Raw genomic sequence first — 22,421 nt, 5'->3', positions numbered from 1 at the left:
CCATATATTCAGGGTGGTCCATTGATCGTGACCGGACCAAATATCTCACGAAATAAGCATAAAACGAAAAAACTACGAAGAACGAAAATCGTCTAGCTTGAAGAGGAAAACCAAATGGCGCTTTGGTTGGCCCGCAGATGGCGCTGCCATAGGTCAAACGGATATCAACTGCGATTTTTTAAATAGGAACCCACATTTTTTATTACATATTCGTGTCGTACGTAAAGAAATATGAATGTTTTAGTTGGACCACTTCTTTCGCTTTGTGACAGATGGCGCTGTAATAGTCACAAACGTATAAGTACCTGGTGTCACGTAACATTCCGCCAGTGCGGACAGTATTTGCTTCGTGATACATTACCCGTGTTAAAATGGACCGTTTACCAATTGCGGAAAAGGTCGATATCGTGTTGATTTATGGCTATTGTGATCAAAATGCCCAACGGGCGTGTGCTATGTATGCTTCTCGGTATCCTGGACGACATCATCCAAGTGTCCGGAGCGTTCGCCGGATAGTTACGTTATTGAAGGAAACAGGAAGTGTTCAACCACATGTGAAACGCCATCCACGACCCGCAACAAATGATGATGCCCAAGTGTGTCGTCTGGAGAGAAAAACAAAGATGGTTACAGATCTACAGAGAGAGTAAGGATCAATTCCAACAGGAGCTCAGGGCTGTCAGACTCAGAAGTTGGGAAAATTACGTGAAAAGCCAATTGGCTATGGACCCTTGGGGAGTCCTATACAAATTAGTACGAGAGAAAATAAGATCACCTATGGTGCTATCCACCGTGAGGGACGGGGACCGGATGACGGGCACGTGGCAGGAAACTGCCGAGGCCCTCCTCCGGGTCCTGTTGCCTGACGATGTGGAAGAAAATGAGACAGAAGAACAGAAAGGAATAAGAAGAGAAGACCAAAGGGACTACAACAATAACACAAGAACTTACCCCTTCTCTGAAGAGGAAGTCGCTGCCCAAATAAAGGCCCTTAAAAAGGGTAAAGCTCCTGGCCCGGACGGCATTACTGCGGAAGTGGTGCAATTCCTTGCCCCCCAGCTCGTAGCTCCTCTCACTAAGTTGTACAACGAGTGCCTACAACTCGGGAAATTCCCAGCAATTTGGAAGAAAGCGAATGTAATAATAATCAAAAAGAGTCCAGACAAAGATCCTACAGAAATCAAGTCCTATAGACCCATCTGCTTGCTAGATGTACTGGGCAAACTTTTTGAGAGGCTACTAGCACACAGACTGACAGCACACCGCATGCTGTGTGGGATGAGCGACAGACAATTCGGTTTTCGGTCTGGGTGTTCTGCGTCTGACGCAATCGCCCTGGCTGCCGAGGTCTGTGGCTCTGCCCCGCACAAGTATGTTGTCGGCATCATGGTAGACATCAGTGGCGCCTTCGACAACCTGTGGTGGCCCTCACTCTTTTCCCGCCTGCGGGAAAAGAACTGTCCAGGGCTACTATACGGCTGTCTGAGGAGCTATTGTGTAGACAGGGAGGTCTGGCTATCGGCCCCTAGCGGCACGGTCAGGAAGATTGTGACCAAAGGATGTCCTCAAGGCTCTGTCCTGGGACCTCTCTTTTGGGACATCAATATGGAGCCTCTACTTGAAGATCTAAAGAACTGTGACGATGTGCTAGAGGTCATAGCATACGCAGACGACCTCCTCTTGCTGGTCGGCGGCCGAAGCCGTGAGGATCTAGAACCGAAAGTGGAGAGAGCCGTAACTGTGCTTACATCGTGGTGCCACAGAAGTAAAATGACTATTGCGCCCAACAAATCAACATATTTGCTTCTCAAAGGCCAATTGGTCAGAAATCCCACAGTAAGAATCAACGGCATGCCAGTTCTTCGGCGCCGTGAGGCCCGATACCTGGGTGTAATCATCGATGAGAGGTGGAACTTTGCATCACATATTGACACCGTATCCCAAAAGTCACTGGTTTTACTAAATAATCTCATTGGAATAGGTCACAAGCGATTCCACCTGCCACCAAACTTAATAAAACTATATCATAATAGTATTCTGACCTCCATAGTAGGATACGGATCAGGAGTCTGGGCACACAGACTCACGAGGGTCATGCCTGCCATGGCCGTAAGAAGAGTGCAGCGAAATATGCTTCTACGTTCAGCGGGGGCTTACAGGACTACACCAGGAGGAGCGCTATTAGTACTAATGGGGATTTGTCCATTAGACATAAAAATCAGGGAGCAAGCCGCCTGGTACTGGGTGAAGAAGGAAAATAGAGATAAAATCAGGGAAATACTTGGGGTCTACGCGGGGGACAGGTATGCCATCAAAAAGAGAGGAATTGAACTTTGGCAGAATCAATGGAGTAGTGAGGATACGGGACGCAGAACTTATGAACTGCTACCAGATATCGAGGAAAGGTTGAAATTTACATTTTTCACACCCACAAGAGGAATGCTGCACTTTCTTACTGGACATGGACCATACCCGACATGTCTATGTCGGTTTGGGAAGCAGGCTACACCAGCGTGCGACTGTGGTGCTGTGCAAGGTATCCCAGAACATGTGGTGTATGAGTGCCACCTCTTCGATGATGTAGCCCATGATCTACGACAACAGCTACCGAACAATGACACGTACCACATATTAAGACACGAAAACACTTTCAACATCTTAAATACTCTCAGTGATGTAATATCAAAGAAAGTAATTAAGAACTTTCTAAGGGACAACCATCAGTAAAAGACTAACACCTTCACCGAATTAGACTTCGTACACCCTTCCTGTACCGCCAAGTGGGGACCTGGCCAGCCGTCACACGGCTGGAATCCGCCTTACCTTGGACTAGGAGGGAGGGGGGTACAAAACACCGGATTTGACCGCACACCAATTATGACATGTAGTTAGATTAGATTAGATGTAGAAGATAGAATAATACCTAGAGTAGACTGCAGCGCCACCAACTTAAAGGCCAGCCCAGTGCCAGGGGCACGCCCACTGGGATTAGCTCAGTGGGCCGTGGCCAACACCAGTAGGTTTATAGTAGCACTGGCACACCTGTAACGCTGCAGGTAGAATGTAGACTTAGATTAAGTAGCTTAGAATCCCATAGCGGTTAGACCAGAGTAAAACTAATAGAAGTACCTGTACTGTAGAAAAAGCTGCATTAACTGTATCATTAGTAAGACCCACTAATGTAGTTAGGTAGTGGGTTATATGAATAATGTAATGTAATGTTTTGAATAAAGATTCTTTTTTTTAAAAAAAAAAAAAAAAAGAAAAAGTAGGAGTTTTAGGTGCTGTCGCGGCTAATCTGCACATCAGTAGCAGACAAATTGCGTGAGAATCAGGAATCTCACAAATGTCGGTTCTGAGAATGCTACATCAACATCGATTGCATCCGTACCATATTTCTATGCACCAGGAATTGCATGGCGACGACTTTGAACGCCGCGTACAGTTCTGCCACTGGGCACAAGAGAAATTACGGGACGATGAAAGATTTTTTACACGCGTTCTATTTAGCGACGAAGTGTCATTCACCAACAGTGGTAACATAAACCGGCGTAATATGCACTACTTGGCAACGGAAAATCCACGATGGCTGTGACAAGTGGAACATTAGCGGCCTTGGCGGGTTAATGTATGGTGCGGCATTATGGGAGGAAGGATAATTGGCCCCAATTTTATCGATGGCAATCTAAATGGTGCAATGTATGCTGATTTCCTTCGTAATGTTCTACTGATGTTACTACAAGATGTTTCACTGCATGACACAATGGCGATGTACTTCCAACATGATGAATGTCCGCCACATAGCTCGCGTGCGGTTGAAGCGGTATTGAATAGCATATTTCATGACAGGTGGATTGGTCGTCGAAGCACCATGCCATGGCCTGCACGTTCACCGGATCCGATGTCCCCGGATTTCTCTCTGTGGGTAAAGTTGAAGGATATTTGCTATCGTGATCCACCGACAACGCCTGACAACATGCGTCAGCGCATTGTCAATGCATGTGCGAACATTACGGAAGAGCGAACGACTCGCTGTTGAGAGGAATGTCGTTACACCTATTGCCAAATGCATTGAGGTTAACGGACATCATTTTGAGCATTTATTGCATTAATGTGGTATTTACAGCTAATTACGCTGTAACAGCATGCGTTTTCAGAAATTATAATTTCACAACCGAAATAAAATGTTCACACGTACCTACGTTCTGTATTTTTATTTAAAAGCCTACCTGTTACCAACTGTTTGTCTAAAATTGTGAGCCATCTGTTTGTTACAGCGCTATCTATCACAAACCGAAAAAAGTGATCCAACTAAAACATTCATATTTCTTTGCGTACTATACGAATATGTGATAAGAAATGGCGATTCCTAGTTTAAGAAACGAAGTTGATATGTGTTTGACGTATGGAAGCGCCATCTAGCGGGACAACCATAGCGCCATCTGGTTTCCCCTTCAAGTTAGACAAGTTGTAGTTTTTTCGTTTGATGCTTATTTCGTAAGGTATTTGGCCCGGTCACGATCAGTGGACCACCCTGTATATTGGATATACAATAACCACGATAAATTTCATTGAAACATTATTAACGGGAGGTGCAAAGTGATTGATTTTCAGGATCCTAACTAGGGAGCGGAATGAGGCTGCAAGATGTAAAAACAACGAATTTAGCAACAATTAACATTAATTTCCTAATTAAAAGTAACACACATACAGATGTTGAGTTAAAACAGTTACTTGGAATGCTTTCGCGTGAATCTCGACACGTGATACATTGTACAATGTAACAACTCTACCGATATGTGTGTGACAAATCTGCTAAATTACTAGTTACGATTTATCAAGATCACACACGCTACGTTCATACTCATCACTCAAACAACGAAAGACAGAATTTAGAAGAACGCTTCCCCACTCCACATCTAAGTTCGCTGGGTCAGAGTGCGAACTGGCTTTAGCGGTCAATTTCAGAGAACAAAGCCCTCGCCTGAAATTCCGTTCAACTCAGTAATTTTGTAAATAAATTTACCAAACATGAGCAAAACTACTCCGCGACGAACATGAGCTTCAATTCGAGCACGAGACGTGTTTACGTCGAATTGGAGCCTCTTGGTTTACAAAAGAAACGCACGTGGTGCTGGAGAGTACGGGCTACTAAATCTGTGGGAATGAAATACAAGTTGGACGATAAATGAAATAAAATTTGACACAAGCATTCCACAAAGCACTCGATATATTCATACATGATACACGAAACTAACTAAAACTGTGGCGTCACCGCTCGTCCACGTCAAGTTACAGTTGCACAAAATATCTCATAGAATAAACTGAATACCGCTTCATGACCATAACTGGTGCGACGTGATTATCAATGCCACACTCCAGAATGACTACAGGAAACTCCAACAAAGCTAACTCCTACACAAGTCAACTAGAGATATTACTCAGAGCATCATTTCTCACCTTCTTCCTAGGGAGGAGTGCAACGTAAGCTGTTTATACCTGTACCAATCTCACAATGGATACTGACTAGTGCCGGCCGAAGTGGCCGTGCGGTTAAAGGCGCTGCAGTCTGGAACCGCAAGGCCGCTGCAGTCGCAGGTTCGAATCCTGCCTCGGGCATGGATGTTTGTGATGTCCTTAGGTTAGTTACGTTTAACTAGTTCTAAGTTCTAGGGGACTAATGACCTCAGAAGTTGAGTCCCAGCGTGCTCAAAGCCATTTGAACCATTTGATACTGACTAGTGCTGGTCACTAATGCCCTCTGACCCAATGAAGCCGTATTCAAAGCTCTACACAAAGGATGGCTAAACTGCTCTTATTGCGGTTGTGGTCTTCAGTCCAGAGACTGGTTTGATGCAGCTCTCCATGCCACTCTATGCTGTGCAAGCTTCTTCATCTCCCAGTACCTACTGCAACCTACAGCCTTCTGAATCTGCTTAGTGTATTCATCTCTTGGTCTCCACGATTTTTACCCTCCACACTACCCTCCAATACTAAATTTGTGAACCCTTGATGCCTTAGAACATGTCCTACCAACCGGTCCCTTCTTCTAGTCAAGTTGTGCCTCAAACTGCTCTTCTCCCCAATTCTATTCAATACCTCCGCATTAGTTAAGTGATCTACTCATCTAATCTTGAGCATTCTTCTGTAGCACCACATTTCGAAAGCTTCTATTCTCTTCTTGTGCGAACTATTTATCGTCCATGTTTCACTTCCATACATGGCTACACTCCATACAAATACTTTCAAAAACGACTTCCTGACGCCTTAATCTATACTCGATGTTAACAAATTTCTCTTCTTCAGAAACGCTTTCCTTGCCATTGCCAGTCTACATTTTATATCCTCTCTACTTCCACCATCATTCTGCTCCCCAAATAGCAAAACTCATTTACTGCTTTAAGCCTCTCATGTCCTGATCTAATTCCCTCAGCATCACCCGATTTAATTCGACTACATTCCATTATCCTCGTTTTGCTTTTGTTGATGTTCATCTTATATCATCCTTTCAATACACTGTCCATTCCGTTCAGCTGCTACCTCCTGTCAACTAAAGAAAACCGAAGTGCCAGCTACAGACAGACCACACATTCATACTAACTGACGACAATGGGGATAGGAAAGATATGACATGAATACGTGGTAATGGATTACGCAAATACTTTCAAAACATAGTTATGAATTTGAAATTGAAAAAAAGACATTTTCCTTTTTCGCTGAAATGCCGCTGTAGTATCACGCACTCTCGTCCAATTTTCTCTCCAGGCATTATCATACCGAACACTTGAGTCATTAAGAATTGCAGAAAAACCGAATGTACCTTTCCAAAATCAATGGCGCGGCTCACATGGAGACGTTTCAATGTTTCAATTTGTAATCAATTTGTGGAAGATTAAAGTATAGTATAATCCAGTCCTCAGCTACTGTTCAGTGTAGTGCGGAAGACTAATTCTTTTGAGCAGTTTGCGATATAGAACGGACGCTTAGTGAAATAACAAGTTGTAGGCAAAGAACTGTGAGGCGCCCATTAAATCAGCTGGCCAAAACAAGTACTAGGATTGTGGAAACGGCCAAGGGTTGAGGTCAGTTTTTGCTTCTAATTGTCATTTATTGTAATTTAGGAACTCTTTCACGGCTGAAGGCCTCCAACAAGAAATCTTAACAAGATAAAAATCCAATTAAGATAGCAATAGAAGAATTCAAAAACTACATACGCAAAGTGCAATACATATGGCTGAGGGCCACAAAACTTCAGAATATATTACCATATACCTTCAGAGGCAGAAGGCCAGTATGTTTAACAACAAGAAATCTTAAAAATGAACAACATAAGAATCTAATTAAGATAGCAATAAAATAATTTTAAACCCAAAGGCAACATACGCAAGGTGCAACACAAATGGCTGAGGGTCACAATTAAACTTCAAAATTTCAAATTATATTAGCATAATCTTTAAAGGCACAAGGCCTCAGTGTTTAAGTTTGAAAGATAAATTTAAAAATTAATTTTGCAAAATTTTAAGAAACAAACAAATAACCATAAGCCTAAAATTTAAAATAGCTGACAACAGATAATTAAACACCGGTGGCACTCAGAAGGCCTCCAGGGAGGTCGATCTGCCCTCGTTCACTTTGGTCAGATAGGTGGTGAGCCCAACTATACTTGATCCGTCGGAGCCCAACCAGGGGGGCAGCCACGGACCGACTGACACAACATCTTGCTTCCCGTCAATCAGTACATGAGAATCCCAACCGGCAATGTTACAAACGTGATAATCCACAATGGAGTACGTATTAGATGTCAAAATTACTCACCATGTTGGACAGCGACAACAGGTCAGGAAAGGACGCAGCCTGAAATTACATTAGTGGCCAGGGCAGGTAACCGGAACACAAACAGCTACTAGGCACAAAATTCCGCTGGTACACTTGAATTTGAAACACGGTAATAGTTAACTTGCCCAAAAGAACACTGCCAGAATTTACGTCAGTGCCCAGGGAAGGTAAGCAGAACACTAACGGCCACAAAATTCCACTGGTGCACTCAAATAGTAGTCAACTAAAATAGTTAATTGCACCGCATGGCAGCTAAACTCAGCAGTAGAACCACACGGTGTTGCTCACCAAAAAACCTCCCCATCAGCAAACCACCGAACTGATCCACCACAGCACGAATAGACGTGGCTTGGGTAGTTGAAACCACTACTCTACTTTGACGTCCTGAGACGGCGGACCACGAAGCTCGTAGCGACCAGACAGCTCCACACACGCTGCGACACAGCGCAGGCACTGCCAGTGGCCCCAGCCGACTGCACCGCGCGGAGATGCACTACTGGTCATTAAAATTGCAACACCGAGACAAAATGCAAATGATCAGCGAGTATTCATTGACAAATATATTATACTAGAGTCCACATGTGATTACATTTTCACGTAATTTGGGTGCATAGATCGTGAGAAATCAGTACCCAGAGCAAACAACTCTGCTCATAAAAATGGTTCAAATGGCTCTGAGCACTACGGGACTTAACTTCTGAGGTCACCAGTCCCCTAGAACTTAGAACTACTTAAACCTAACTAACCTAAGGACATCACACACATCCATGCCCGGGGCTGGATTCGAACCTGTGACCGTAGCGGTCTCGCGGTTCCAGACTGAAGCGCCTAGAACCGCTCGGCCACACCGGCCGGCCCTGTGAACATAGTAACGGCCTTGATACGCCTGGGCATTGAGTCAAACAGAGCTAGGATGGCGTACACAGCCACAGTAACCATGCAGCTTCAACACGATACCACAGTTTATCAGGAGTAGTGACTGGCGTATTGTGACGCGCCAATTGCTCGGCCATCATTGACCAGACGTTTTCAATTGGTGAGAGATCTGGAGGATGTGCTGGCCAGGGCAGCAGTCGAACATTTTCTGTATCCAGAAAGGCTCGTACATGACCTGCAACATGCGGTCGTGCATTATCCTGCTGAACTGTAGGTCGAATTAAGGGTAGAGCCACGGCTAGTAGCACATCTGAAATGTAACGTCCACTGTTCAAAGTGCCGTCAATGCCAACAAGAGGTGACCGAGACGTGTAACCAATGGCACCCCATACCATCACGCCGGGTGATACGCCAGTATGGCGATGACGAATACAAGCTTCCTATGTGCGTTCACCGCGATGTCGCCAAACACGGATGCGACCATCATGATGTTGTAAACAGATCCTGGATTTATCCGAAAAAAATGACGTTTTGCCATTCATGCACTCAGGTTCGTCGTTGAGTACACCATCGCAGGCGCTCCTCTCTGTGATGCAGCGTGAAGGGTAACCGCAGCCATGGTCTCCGAGCTGATAGTCCATGCTGCTGCAAACGTCGTCGAACTGTTCGTGCAGATGGTTGTTGCCCTGCAAACGTCGCCATCTGTTGACTCAGGGATCGAGACGTGGCTGCACGATCCGTTACAGCCATGCGGATAAGATGCCTGTCATCTCTACTGATAGTGATACGGGGCCGTTGGGATGCAGCACGGCGTTCCGTATTACCGTCCTGAACCCACCGATTCCATATTCCGCTAACAGTCATTGGATCTCGACCAACGCGAGCAGCAATGTCGCGATACGATAACACGCAATCGCGATAGGCTACCATCCGACGCATTTCTCCTCCTTACACGAGGCATCACAATAACGTTTCACCAGGCAACGCCAATCAACTGCTGTTTGTGTATGAGAAATCGGTTGGAAACTTTCCTCAAGTCAGCACGTTGTAGGTCTCGCCACCGGCGCCAACCTTGTGTGAATGCTCTGAAAAGCTAATCATTTGCATAGCACAGCATCTTCTTTCTGTCGTTTAAATTTCGCGTATGTAACACGTCATCTCCGTGGTGTAGCAATTTTAATGGCCAGTAGTGTAACTTTCATCGTCCGCAACAACCGACCGACTCACTCCAGACTCCCTTGCCGGATACTGCATGCACCAAACCAAAGATAGTACACAGCGCAAATATCGATACACATCACTGCTGCCGCACGTAGAAGGAAGAAGAACCACGACGTAACCGCGACAAGGACGGGAAACCAAACACAGAGAGACAGCGAAGTTCACGAAAAGGGATAGTTGGGAGAGAGCACGGCTCAAATTGCTTTACATTAATACTGTCTTTTGTGTGTGTGAAGGGGGGGGGGGTGGCGTGGAAGGAAGGGGGAGTGTGGATGGAATAATCTATAAAGGAAAACAAAAAATACACGCCATACTTACAAGGAATGTGAACTGGTCATGTACCGTAGAAAAAAAATTACAGAAAATGCGTCCTGACTCGTGTGGAGCTCCGCTGGCGCCAGCGCTTCTCCTGGCGCCAGGGCAGGGTGTGTGTGTGTGTGTGCGTGTGTTTCCGCAAGCCGCCGCTAGGCCCGTTACGTGGGCGATACGGCCACTGCTCTCAGAACGGGCGCCAGCCGCCTCAGCTGCCCAACTGGCACAGCCGCCAGCCGACATGGCTGACCTGTCGGAATGCCACCTCTACGCGTGCGAAATCGCTACACTCCTACACTCCTACACGATCTCTCATGTGGAGCACTACCTCTAGACGCTCGCGCTGGATTACTTGGCTGACGCGTAGTAACGACAAAGTACGTTCAAAGAATTCTGGAACTCTGTCCACAAAATTTTTCTGCGCTTTATCTTTCACTTACTGTGCACGGTATCCTTCTAAACACTCTCCTCGACAATTGGCGCACAGTTCTCAATACCGTTTCCGCTTCCAGAATCAGTCTTACAAGGGGAAGGCCTCAGACACGGCCAACCGATTCGGCTCAAATTTGGCAGGTCGCTTGTGTACAGCCTAAAACGGAGGGCTCTAAGATATTTTGGGCCAACACCCCCGAAATTTTGAGAAAATCACCCCTAAAGGTTATGACGAGCAATCAACTCAAAATAGGAGGGATCGATAGATAATTGTAAGCAGAGAATTTTTCATCATCAGGTATGGGGACCGCAAACGCAAAATTTTCCAGAAATCGATGCAAGAAACTTTTACAACTGCCGCTTCTGTACACACACGGTAAACGCCTTTCGCCGACAGCGCCGATAGCGATGCCGGCACAGTAGCTCAGCGTGTTCGGTCAGAGGGTTAGCTCCCTCCGTAATACAAAAAACTGAGTTGATCGATCAACAACGAACTTAAACGGATGTCTTTCGACGTCCGCCCCGAGCAGATGCAACGAACGAAATCGAACAAAAAATGAGATTAAAAAAAATAAAATAAAAATAGCCCAATGGCCAAGGTAACTGGCTGGGAATCGGAAAACCCGGGTTCGAATCTCGAAGAAACGTTTGTATTTTTCCATACATCAATTGATAGGGATAGGAGGGTTAATAAGGTAAGTAAATCACTAAGGAATGATTATAATACTTACCTTATTAACCCTCCTATCCCTATTAATTGAGATATGGAAAAATAGAAACGAAAAGAAAAAACTTCCGCTACGTTTCTTCGAGATTTTTCCGATTCTCAGCCAATTACCTTGGTCATTGCGCTATCGGCGCTGTCGGCGAATGGCGTTTACCGTATGGATACAGAAGCGGCAGTTGTAAAAGTTTCTTTCATCGATTTCTGGAAAAGTAAGCATTTTAGGACTCTAAACCTGATGATGAAAAATGCTCTATTTACAATTATCTATCGATCCCGCCAATTTTGAGTCGATTGCTAGTCATAACCTTTAGGGGCGATTTTCGCAAAATTGCGGAGGTGTTGGCCCAAACTATGTTAGATTCCTTCGCTGTCCGCGAATTTTCTTTGATCTTCGTCCTCTCAGGGGAGGTCTCAACTTTGGAAGAAAAAAAATGCGCAGTGGCCAGGTCTAAAGAGTACGAAGGATGAGGCAGCCCAGCGACTTTATTTCTTGTGCAACAGTCACGCACGTACAGCGATGGATGTGCGAGTGCGTCATCGTAATGCAAGAGCCATGTATTGTCCCGCCCTATTCATGCCATTTCCTTCTCACATCTTCTCGCAGACGTCGCAATGCGTTCCGACAATACCATAGATTAACAGCGTGTCCCTGTGCCACAGCCGGCCAAAGTGGCCATGCGGTTAAAGGCGCTGCAGTCTGGAACCGTAAGACCGCTACGGTCGAAGGTTCGAATCCTGCCTCGGGCATGGATGTTTGTGATGTCCTTAGGTTAGTTAGGTTTAACTAGTTCTAAGTTCTAGGGGACTAATGACCTCAGCAGTTGAGTCCCATAGTGCTTAGAGCCATTTGAACCATTGCCACAAACTCATGATGAACTAATACTTCAAAGTCAAAGAAAACTATCAGAATGGTTTTGACATTTGACCTGAGCTGCCGAGCCTTTTTTGCTCCTGGAGTACCTTTCCCGGCCATTATGAAGACAAACTTGGTCCTAACATCGTGACTGTAGACCCACCTCTCATCACCAACTACACTACTGGCCATTAAAATTGCTACACCACGAAGATGACGTGCTACAGTCGCGAAATTTAAACGACAGGAAGAAGATGTGTGATATGCAAATGATTAGCTTTTGAGAGCATTCACACAAGGTTCTATCTTACGATTTTCCTCTCTAATTGCATGCAGTGAAAAGTCGCTATTCCTTCACACGCGGACTTCCCACGCAGCGTCTCTCATCACCCGGGTGGTCCGGTGACAGGCGGGCACCGCTGATCTGGAAAGGATCAAGCCGACAGGTGTGAGGAAGTCGAGTGAATGCTTTGCAGACGCTGACATTGTCAAAAGACACGCCTGGAGGGGTCTGAAGTAGCGGCTGGGCTAGAGGTTCCGTTACTTCGCAGAATCTTAGCGAAAACACTTTCTGGCGGGCTACCAGCGATGCGTGGGAATGACTTGTGTACCCAGGCAGTTGTGGCGGGAAAATTCCCGCGCTTTCTGTAAAATAGTAACTGTGATTGGTTTGCTCAGGGCATAGCTCCGTGACGTAGCAAAATCAGCGCAGAAATTGGCGCCAAGAATCTCCATTGGTAGAATGGTAGTGCTCCGGCAATGGAGTGGAATTTTCCGCCGGTTTTCGAGTTGCTGATTGGAATGTTTAACCACGGCCACTGTCGTGGGGGCGGGAATGTTGTGTGTTCGGCCTGTACGGGTGCTCTAGGTAGTCAGCTCTCGCCTTTTGGTCGAGGACGTCGAAGCAACCAGCCATCGCCTCCGGTACGCCAGATCGTGTTCTGGCAGTTAAGAAGACAGTTTGGTAATGTATGTCCACAGCACCGGCAGATAGGGATTTTCGTAGGTGATAATCAGAGCTCAGCAGAGCGCGCCTGTTCGTCTATTTCTAACTTTGTTCTGTCTTGAGTAGCAGCAATTAATGTTGGGTTAGCTGTGTGTCTCTCTTAAGATTTGAGTGGCAAGGAATTGGCTCCACCTACCACTTCGTCATAAACCTCACAATCTAGTTTAGGGACAACTTCACCTTCACAGCGTTTGTTTGAGTATCCAATTTGAGCCAATTTGATGTATTATAAATGTTTCATGTGTTTTTGTTTATTATTTTGTGTTTAGTCTTAATAAATCATATTGTTATTTTGGACAGAACTTTCATTCTGTTAATCGGTAGAGCAACCCATCATTTCTCACTACGTTAATGAAACCTTCCTTTATTTAACTTATTTATCAAATTAAATTACTGCAGGTGCCAAACTCTTTTCTACTCCACTTGCAGGGTTGATTACAGTCAGTTCGCGTATATTTTTTAATCCATGTGCAACAGCAAAAGTCGGAGTTAGAATAGGGGGGGGGGGCTTAGAGCATCATTTACATATGTAGATTCTAGAAGAATTTAGTGTTAAATACACTGCTTGCCCCGGCACCTCGCATTGTGACCCGTGGCTCTACCCTTCATTCGATCACTGCGAAACCCCACATTTCAGCAGGATAATGCACGACCGCATGTTGGAGGTCCTGTACGGGTCTTTCTGGATACAGAAAATATTCGACTGCTGCCGTGGCCACCTCATCCCAAGCCGGCCGTTGTGGCCGTGCGGTTCTAGGCGCTTCAGTCTGGAACCGCGTGACCGCAACGGTCGCAGGTTCGAATCCTGCCTCGGGCATGTATGTGTGTGATATCCTTAGGTTAGTTAGGTTTAATTAGTTCTAAGTTCTAGGCGACTAATGACCTCAGAAGTTAAGTCGCATAGTGCTCAGAGCCATTTAAACCATTTGAACCACCACATTCTCCCGATCTCTCACCAATTGAAAACGTCTGGTCAATGGTGGCCGAGCAACTGGCTCGTCACAGTACGCCAGTCACCGCTCTTGATGAACTGTGGTATCGTATTGAAGCTGCATGGGCAGCTAGCTGTACCTGTACACGCCATCCAAGCTCTGACTCAATTCTCAGGCGTATCATGGTCGTTAATACGGCCAGAGGTGGTTGTTCTGGGTACTGATGTCTCAGGATCTATGCACCCAAATTGCGTGAAAATATAATCACATGTCAGTTCTAGTATAATACATTTGTCCAATGAATACCCGTTTATCATCTGCATTTCTTCTTGGTGTAGCAGTTTTAATGGGTAGTAGTGTATGATTCTCTTAAGAATCATCCCGTTCTCATTTGCTCGATGTAAAAGCTCTTCACAGATTGCGACGCGAACGTCTTAATGGTCTTGGCTCATGAACTGTGGGACGAACTTGGCACGATGCATTCCAAGATGCTGTGTCAGAATTTCATGACATGATCCAACTGAAATGTTACATTCTTTTGCAATCTCTCTGACAATCAGTCTTAGACTGGCACGCACAATTTCGCTGACGTTCCTGACATGAGCTTCATCGTTAGATGTCAAAGGGCGTCCTGAAGGATAGTCATATTTTACTCTCGTCCAACCATTTTTAAACCGTGTGAACCATTCGCAATACCGAGTACGGCTTAAACACTCATCACCGTAGGCTTCCTGCATCATTCGGTGTGTCTCTGTAACTGTTTCCTTGAGTTTCACGAAAAATTTAAAGCAGACGTTTTGCTCTTCTAACTCTCCCATCTCTAAATTCGCGAACTGTGCAACACAACTTCCTACTTAATGCAGCAGTGAACAATAACTAACAGACATTCAAACACTGATACATCCGGCAGTTATGCATTAAACACCGGCGTGTGCATGTATGTCAACCGCATTTGACGCCAACACACTATTTACGTCCGTTCCGGAATTTTTTGAACAGACCTCGGATTCTCGTTTATGGCGCTGGACGAGTCTACCCCTCTGTTTCGAAAAGGCGCCCGTCTCAGTTGCCTATTGCCTACACAGCTGTGAGCTTCGACGGTTAGAGGGCTACTATGCTATCAAAGTTATTGGACAAAAAAATTTGGTCAAATATTAGACAAAGAGCTTTGATGTGGCGCAAAAATGGAGGTATTGCTATGCCTTCCAACAGCTCGTCAGAGATTTCCTCAGAGTTTCAGAATGGCGGACAGCATGTTACTAGGCTCTGCAGTTGCGTGCACTACAACTGTATTGTGTTTGTATTTGGAAGCTGAGTGGAAAAACAGGAAAAGGAAGTGTACTTTGGCGATGCCGTTGGTGTCACGGGCAGATAACAGAAGCGTACAACAAAATTTGTTACGGGAGCTGCAAGTAGAGGACGTCAAGCCGTACGAAAATTACATGCGAATGGACGGGTGTAGGCCCACATATTACGAAGTTGTGCACTCACCTCAGAAATGCTATATCCTCAAATGACAGACTTACGGCAACACTGCGATTCCTTGCAGCAGCAGAAAGCTATCCTAGTTTACAGTATAGCATTCTAACATCGCAGGCACGGTATCTCAGCGTGTTCGGTCAGAGGGCTGCGTGCTCTCTGTAATAAAAAAAAAAAAAAAAAAAAAAAAACGGAGTCAAAGAATCAACGATCAACTTGAACAGATGTCTTGTGACGTCGTGACGTCCGCCAAGACCAAACACAACGAACCATATAGGAAAAAAAAAAATAAAAAGACCGCTGTGCACATTGACGAAAACACTACCGCAAACTTATGTAGCTATTTATAAAGCACTGAACGAGGAATATCTTAAAGCAAATAACTGTTTATTGCATACTATAGCCATTTTTTATTCCTACAATTTTTTTCCCTTTATATCCTCGCGTGTACATGGTGTCCATACCTCACGGCTAATGGCCTCCGCAGTATCTTTTGTAGCTCTCACAGCTTCTTGTTCTGCTTTTGTATTCGGTATGACGCGAGTAATACAGCGCCTCATCTGTCTCGTACATTTCTATCAATTTAGTTGTAGACGCGGCGCAGCTGCAGCGATGTTACAGCTGAGAAGTAATATTTCTCATTGCAGTAAACACAAGACGCTAGATTTGCTCACATAAATAGGACGAAGTATGATATTTGACAAAAGCGCTCTATTACACTACGTACAATATACTGGACAAGTTAACTGCGTCCAATAAATTTGAGTGTTATATCGGCCTCCTAAGGATCGAAACATTCTCTGTGCGCCTCGGCTACACTGTGAGAACGGAGGCGTGGGTATGCCGATTGCACTGCAACCTTTCTCAAGCTATTTTTAAGAAACTATTTACAAAAAAATAAGAATGATTCTCACGCATCTCAATAGCCTCATTCGTCTGCTTCACGTTGTACTGCCTATAATTTCATTACCTGTCATAGTTATTGAAACATTTCCACAGTCAGTAATATACTGCGCTAAATTAAAATACTTCGCAATGAAAATTTGGAATCACTATGGGTTTGCGCTTGGTGCATGTTTGCCCACATGTTGGTGTGTATGAAATGGAGGTAACATATTGAATTTTCCTCTAAATTTGAGACGAGATCTGTCTCTATCGTCAATCTCGAGAAAGTGGATTCCGAACGTCTGCGCAACGAGAGTGGAAGTGAAATATTCGTATCATCCTACAGATCTCAGGATACCGAAACGAATGTTTGACAAATGATTGCATGCAAAGCGAAGAGTATTTTGCCACAAAGCTAACATGCGTAACTTTTTTATTTACTGCGGTAACCAGTGACTGCAAATTTTTTAATGGAATAATGTTATTCTTCCAAGAGCTATCGATAGCTGGCGAAATGAGATTTTGTATGAATTTTGTAACACCATAAACGAAGGGATCACACTTTTATTTTTACGCCAAGTATGAGCTTTCCTTCATTTGACCTCAGTTATTTGATTAATGGTAGACTGTATTAGGATTCTGTCACAATTGCAGCTGCATAAGAATTTTAGCGAGGTAAAATGTTGTAAACACTGCTCTGTTTTGGGAAAGGAAGCTAATTTTTTTAACATGCCAACAAGAGAAAGAAAGAAAGGTGTACAAGAAAGGCGAAAATAAATCGCTCTCTCTGGACTATTTTCAGCGTAATTATTTGTCCCACTGGCATAAGTTGTTAATACGGTCTTTTGCAGACTCTTTATTCGTTTATGCTGTAGAATTACGTCTCTCCTACCACGCGGCCCTCCCCCCCCCCCTCCATCCCCCCATCCCACTACCGTCTTCCTCTCCTCTGCCGCGCCTTCTGCGAAGCTAGCGGTCAAATAATATTGCACGCACTTACTTCCTACATCCAACGTCTACTTTCTGCGACTGAGTGAAGAGTGTGGCAGGGAGTGTTTTTTATTGTATCAAGCAGTAAGGCTTCTTCCCGTTCCATTCACGTATGGAGCATGAAGAGCATGGCTACTCGATCGTCTCTGTGAGAACTGTTACGTACCTAATGACGTTCTTCCGAACTCTAAGAGACTGATACATAAGGGGATGAGGTACAGTGTGTACGTACATAAAGTCACACCATCATGTCAAAAAATAATAACTTTGAAGGTATTAGAGATAAACAACAAACGTTTAACAGCTCACAAAGGCCGGCGGCGGTGACCGGGCAGTTCTAGGCGCTTCAGTCCGGAACCACTCGACTGCTACGGTCGCAGGTTCGAATCCTGCCTCGGGCAGGTTAGTTAGGTTAGTTAGGTTTAAGTAGTTCTAAGTTCTAGGGGACTGATGACCTCCGATGATAAGTCCCATAGTGCTCAGAGCCATTTGAACCAGCTCACAAAGTTTCTCTTTTTCTGTTATGCCAGAATTTCAGTGCGTGCATCACCCTTCGCTTGTAGAACATCAAGATGATACTCGAGCTCTGCCTATGTACGGCTCAGCATCACAGCCATTGATGCTGCGATTGCTTCATCCATTTTTGCACGAAGGCTACCAATGACATTGATGCTATAAAGTGTGAATCACCTAACACTTTCAGACATTTCGGACTTGGCAGGCGCTATCGATATGCGGTTTTCACTGGACTGAATTATAGGCAAGGCTGCATATTTACAACCATACAAACATTTTGAAACTTTTACGAAACGGCAGTTATTTACTATAGTTACAAGTTTTTAAATGTAGCAGCGTAAATGAGAAAGTCAGAGGTGCCTGTTGCAGGAAACTAGTGCAAGTAGTTTGCGAGTTACCGTATTGTGAACGTTCCAAGCACTAACAGCTTTTCGTTCCATCGTGTACTCTACTGGCCATTGAAATTGCTACACCACGAAGATGACGTGCTACAGACGCGAAATTAAACCGACAGGAAGAAGATGCTGTGCTATGCAAATGATTAGCTTTACAGAGCATTCACACAAGGTTGGCGCCGGTGGCGACACCTACAATGTATGGACATGAGGAAAGTTTCCAACCCATTTCTCATACACAAACTGCAGTTGACCGGCATTGCCTGGTGAAACGTTATTACGATGCCTCGCGTAGGGAGGAGAAATGTGTATCATAACGTTTCCGACTTTGATTAACGTCGGATTGTAGTCTATCGCGATTGTGGTTTATCGTATCGCGACATTGCTGCTCGCGTTGGTTGAGATCCGATGACTGTTAGAAGGATATGGAATCGGTAGGTTCAGAAGGGTAATACGGAACGCCGTGCTGGATCCCAACGGCCTCGTATCTCTAGCAGTCGAGATGACAGGCATCTTATCCGCATGGCTGTAACGGATCGTGCAGTCGCGTCTCGATCCCTGAGTCAACAGATGGGGACGTTTGCAAGACAACAACCATCTGCACGAACAGTTCGACGACGTTTGCAGCAGCATGGACTATCAGCTCAGAGACCATGGCTGTGGTTACCCTTCACGCTGCATCACAGACAGGAGCGCTTGCGATGGTGTACTCAACGACGAACATGGGTGCACGAATGGCAAAACGTCATTTTTTCGGATGAATCCAGGTTCTGTTTACAGCATCATGATGGTTGCATCTGTGTTTGGCGACATCGTGGTGAACACACATTGGAAGCGTGTATTCGTCATCGCCATAGTGGCGTATCACTCGGCGTGATGGTATGGGGTGCCATTGGTTACACGTCTCGGTCACTTCTTGTTCGCATTGACGGCACTTTGAACAGTAGACGTTACATTTCAGATGTGCTACTAGCCGTGGCTCTACCCTTAATTCGACCTACAGTTCAGCAGGATAATGCACGACCGCATGTTGTAGGTCCTGTACGGGCCTCTCTGGATACGGAAAATGTTCGACTGCTGCCCTGGCCAGCGCATTCTCCAGATCTCTCACCAATTGAAAACGTGTGGTCGATGGTTGCCGAGCAACTGGCTCGTCACAATACGCCAGTCACTACTCTTGATGAACTGTGGTATCGTGTTGAAGCTGCGTGGGCAGCTAACTGTACCTGTACACGCCATCCAAGCTCTGTTTGACTCAATGCCCGGGCGTATCAAGGCCGTTATTACGGCCAGAGGTGGTTGTTCTGGATATTGGTTGCTCAGATCTATGCATCCAAATTGCTTGAAAATGGAATCACATATCATTTCTAGCATATATATTTGTCCAATGAATACCCGTTTATCATCTGCATTTCTTCTTGGTGCAGCAATTTTAATGGCCAGTACTGTAGTTTATGTGCTAGGTGACGACGTTACGTTTGTTTACATCGTGTCGTGTTGCTGTTGCACTGCGAGGGTCCTGCCAGTCATTATGTGATAGTGAACGCAGTAGGACATGTTTGGGAGATCGTATTTCACAACACACAAAAAGTTGGTCTGGTCATGTTGTATGGTGAACGTAGGAAGTATGACGTTCGTTTGTGTATCGTTTACACCGAAAGATATCCCTATAGACGTCAACCATCGCGAACCTCTTCAGTTACTTGCAAGTGGTAGTATAACTCCTAAATTCGCAACAGAAGGAACCTTGTGACTGGAGAGGAGGGTGAAATCAACGGCGTGGCAACTGTAGCAGTAGATCCGCAAAGTAGCTCCCGTGCAGTCGCACAAGGAAGCAGCATCAGTCATTCAAACGTACTATGCGTCCTCCATCATCGTAAGTTCCATCCTTGTCACATCTCTCTCCGTCAACTGCAGCAGGCAAATGATTTTGTGAATCGTGTGAACTTCTGTACATGGGCGTTAAGACATAATACTCCGGACGTGTCATGTATATTGTTTATGGTCATCTACTGAACAACATTTACTAATCATGGCCAACTAAATTTCATAAACATGCACTAATGATCTGTTGACAGTCCCCGTTGGCTTTGAGGAAACATTGGTTCTTTATGTGTAAGACCTCACAGAGGCACTGTATTCACTTTTACTAGTCTACAGTTTGTTCTAGGCAATGCCCCATTTAACAACACGACACCTCCGGCGACATCTGTGCAGGGCTGCAAGTACACACCCATGTCTAATTCACATTCATTTGTGCTACCACATCTGTCGGTGTTTACAATGTTCAAACTACGATATCTCCTAAACTAATTGCGCTTGACTCCTGCAATATACTCCACTGACATTCTAATTCACTATTCTCTGGTTGTGTTACTGTGAATAGGCATTGTTCCACTTAAATATTTGTATCTTTTGTAAATAAATGCATATTCGAAACTGATAAGGTTCTGTGTATGGTCTGCAAAGGCGGGCCCCTGCCTATCATTGCAATGTGTGAAATCTGCATATCAATGGCGCCTTACATTCCTGAAATACTTGCGATTCAACATTTAGGTGCTTCACCCTGTATACACACGATCCTTGACATAATTTCACAAAAAGAAGTCCAACGTCGTAAAAGCGGCTGAGCATAGGGGCCATGCCCAGGGACCATCACGATGCTTTAGCACATCGCGCACGTTCGAACTCCAATGTGAAGGCGCACCATCATGCTTTAAAATGCTAGACTGCTGTAGGTCTTCGACCTCTGGTGGTAAGAACCGTTCGTCAAATATCGTTGCTTCTCTTTAGCACAGTTTTTCAGAATCACTTGAAAATGATGTAACATAAAGCCCGAAACCGACAGTGAACTCAATAAAGTTCCCAGCAGCTGGAGCGGTTTTCATTAATGGTTACCAGTTTGTCTTAGAACCAAGAAAAATTCCACGCATTTTCATCGTGCAGAAGAGTACTACAGCAAGTTGATCTACTGTTGTTTGCTCTTGAAATGAATTCAAAATCATACAATCTTACCAAGCACGAGCTATGTTCGGTCGCTTTCTATTTGTCGATGGGCTTTAGGAATCCATATCACAACAGAAGAAACTCGTGACATTTTACATTGATTACAGCAAGAATGGAACATCAGATTAAAGACTGACGTTGACGCGCACGTAAACACTCAAGTTGGCTTCGATAGTAGACAGCAGAAAATGTTACTATGTCTTGATTGAACGGCCACGTCAGAAACTATACACTAAAATAGGATGTAATATCGCAGATCTTCCGTCAAGAATGGAAGTTCTTCCAACATAACTAGAAATAATATGGAACTTCCTCCAAAATAGTAAGAAATAATAATGTTCCATTTTGTCCAGAAAGTGATAAGGCAGAAAAATTGCTTACGTTTGCCGTATATATCGTCAACCGAAGTGAAAAAAAGCAAACTAACTAAAGCAGAATTAAAGGGTCTAGCTTGAAATCTCGTACAAATCTGACGCATGGTATAGAAAGTCTGTCTGTGAATGTAGTATTTTTCTATGTACTGGGAAGTTGCGTTTTACGCGAAGACTTCATTATTTATTTTCATTCGAAGTCCGACTGCTGTTCTACATACACCTCTTGTCGACCCCTATTCAATAGTCTGGGAATTCTGACATTGCCCTCACAGTATATATTTTCTTTAATGTCGTTTGTTGTTAGCAATATTAGCTTATTCCCAAGAGTTAGCAGCTTTCACTCAGTTAATACTAGGCAGAAATCAAATCTGCATGTGGAATGCACTTCCTTGACTCTTGTGCAGAAAGGAGTGCAATATTCTGCTGCATCCATTTTCAATAAGCTACCACAAGAACTCAAAAATCTTAGCACTAGCCCAAACTCTTTTAAGTCTAAACTGAAGAGTTTCCTCATGGCTCACTCCTTCTATTCTGTTGAGGAGCTCCTGGAAGAGCTAAAAAATTAAGCAAATTCCAGTTTA

This window comes from Schistocerca piceifrons, chromosome 3, assembly GCF_021461385.2.
Source record: "Schistocerca piceifrons isolate TAMUIC-IGC-003096 chromosome 3, iqSchPice1.1, whole genome shotgun sequence".
Lineage (NCBI taxonomy): Eukaryota > Metazoa > Arthropoda > Insecta > Orthoptera > Acrididae > Schistocerca > Schistocerca piceifrons.
This window is presented reverse-complemented; position numbering follows the sequence as displayed.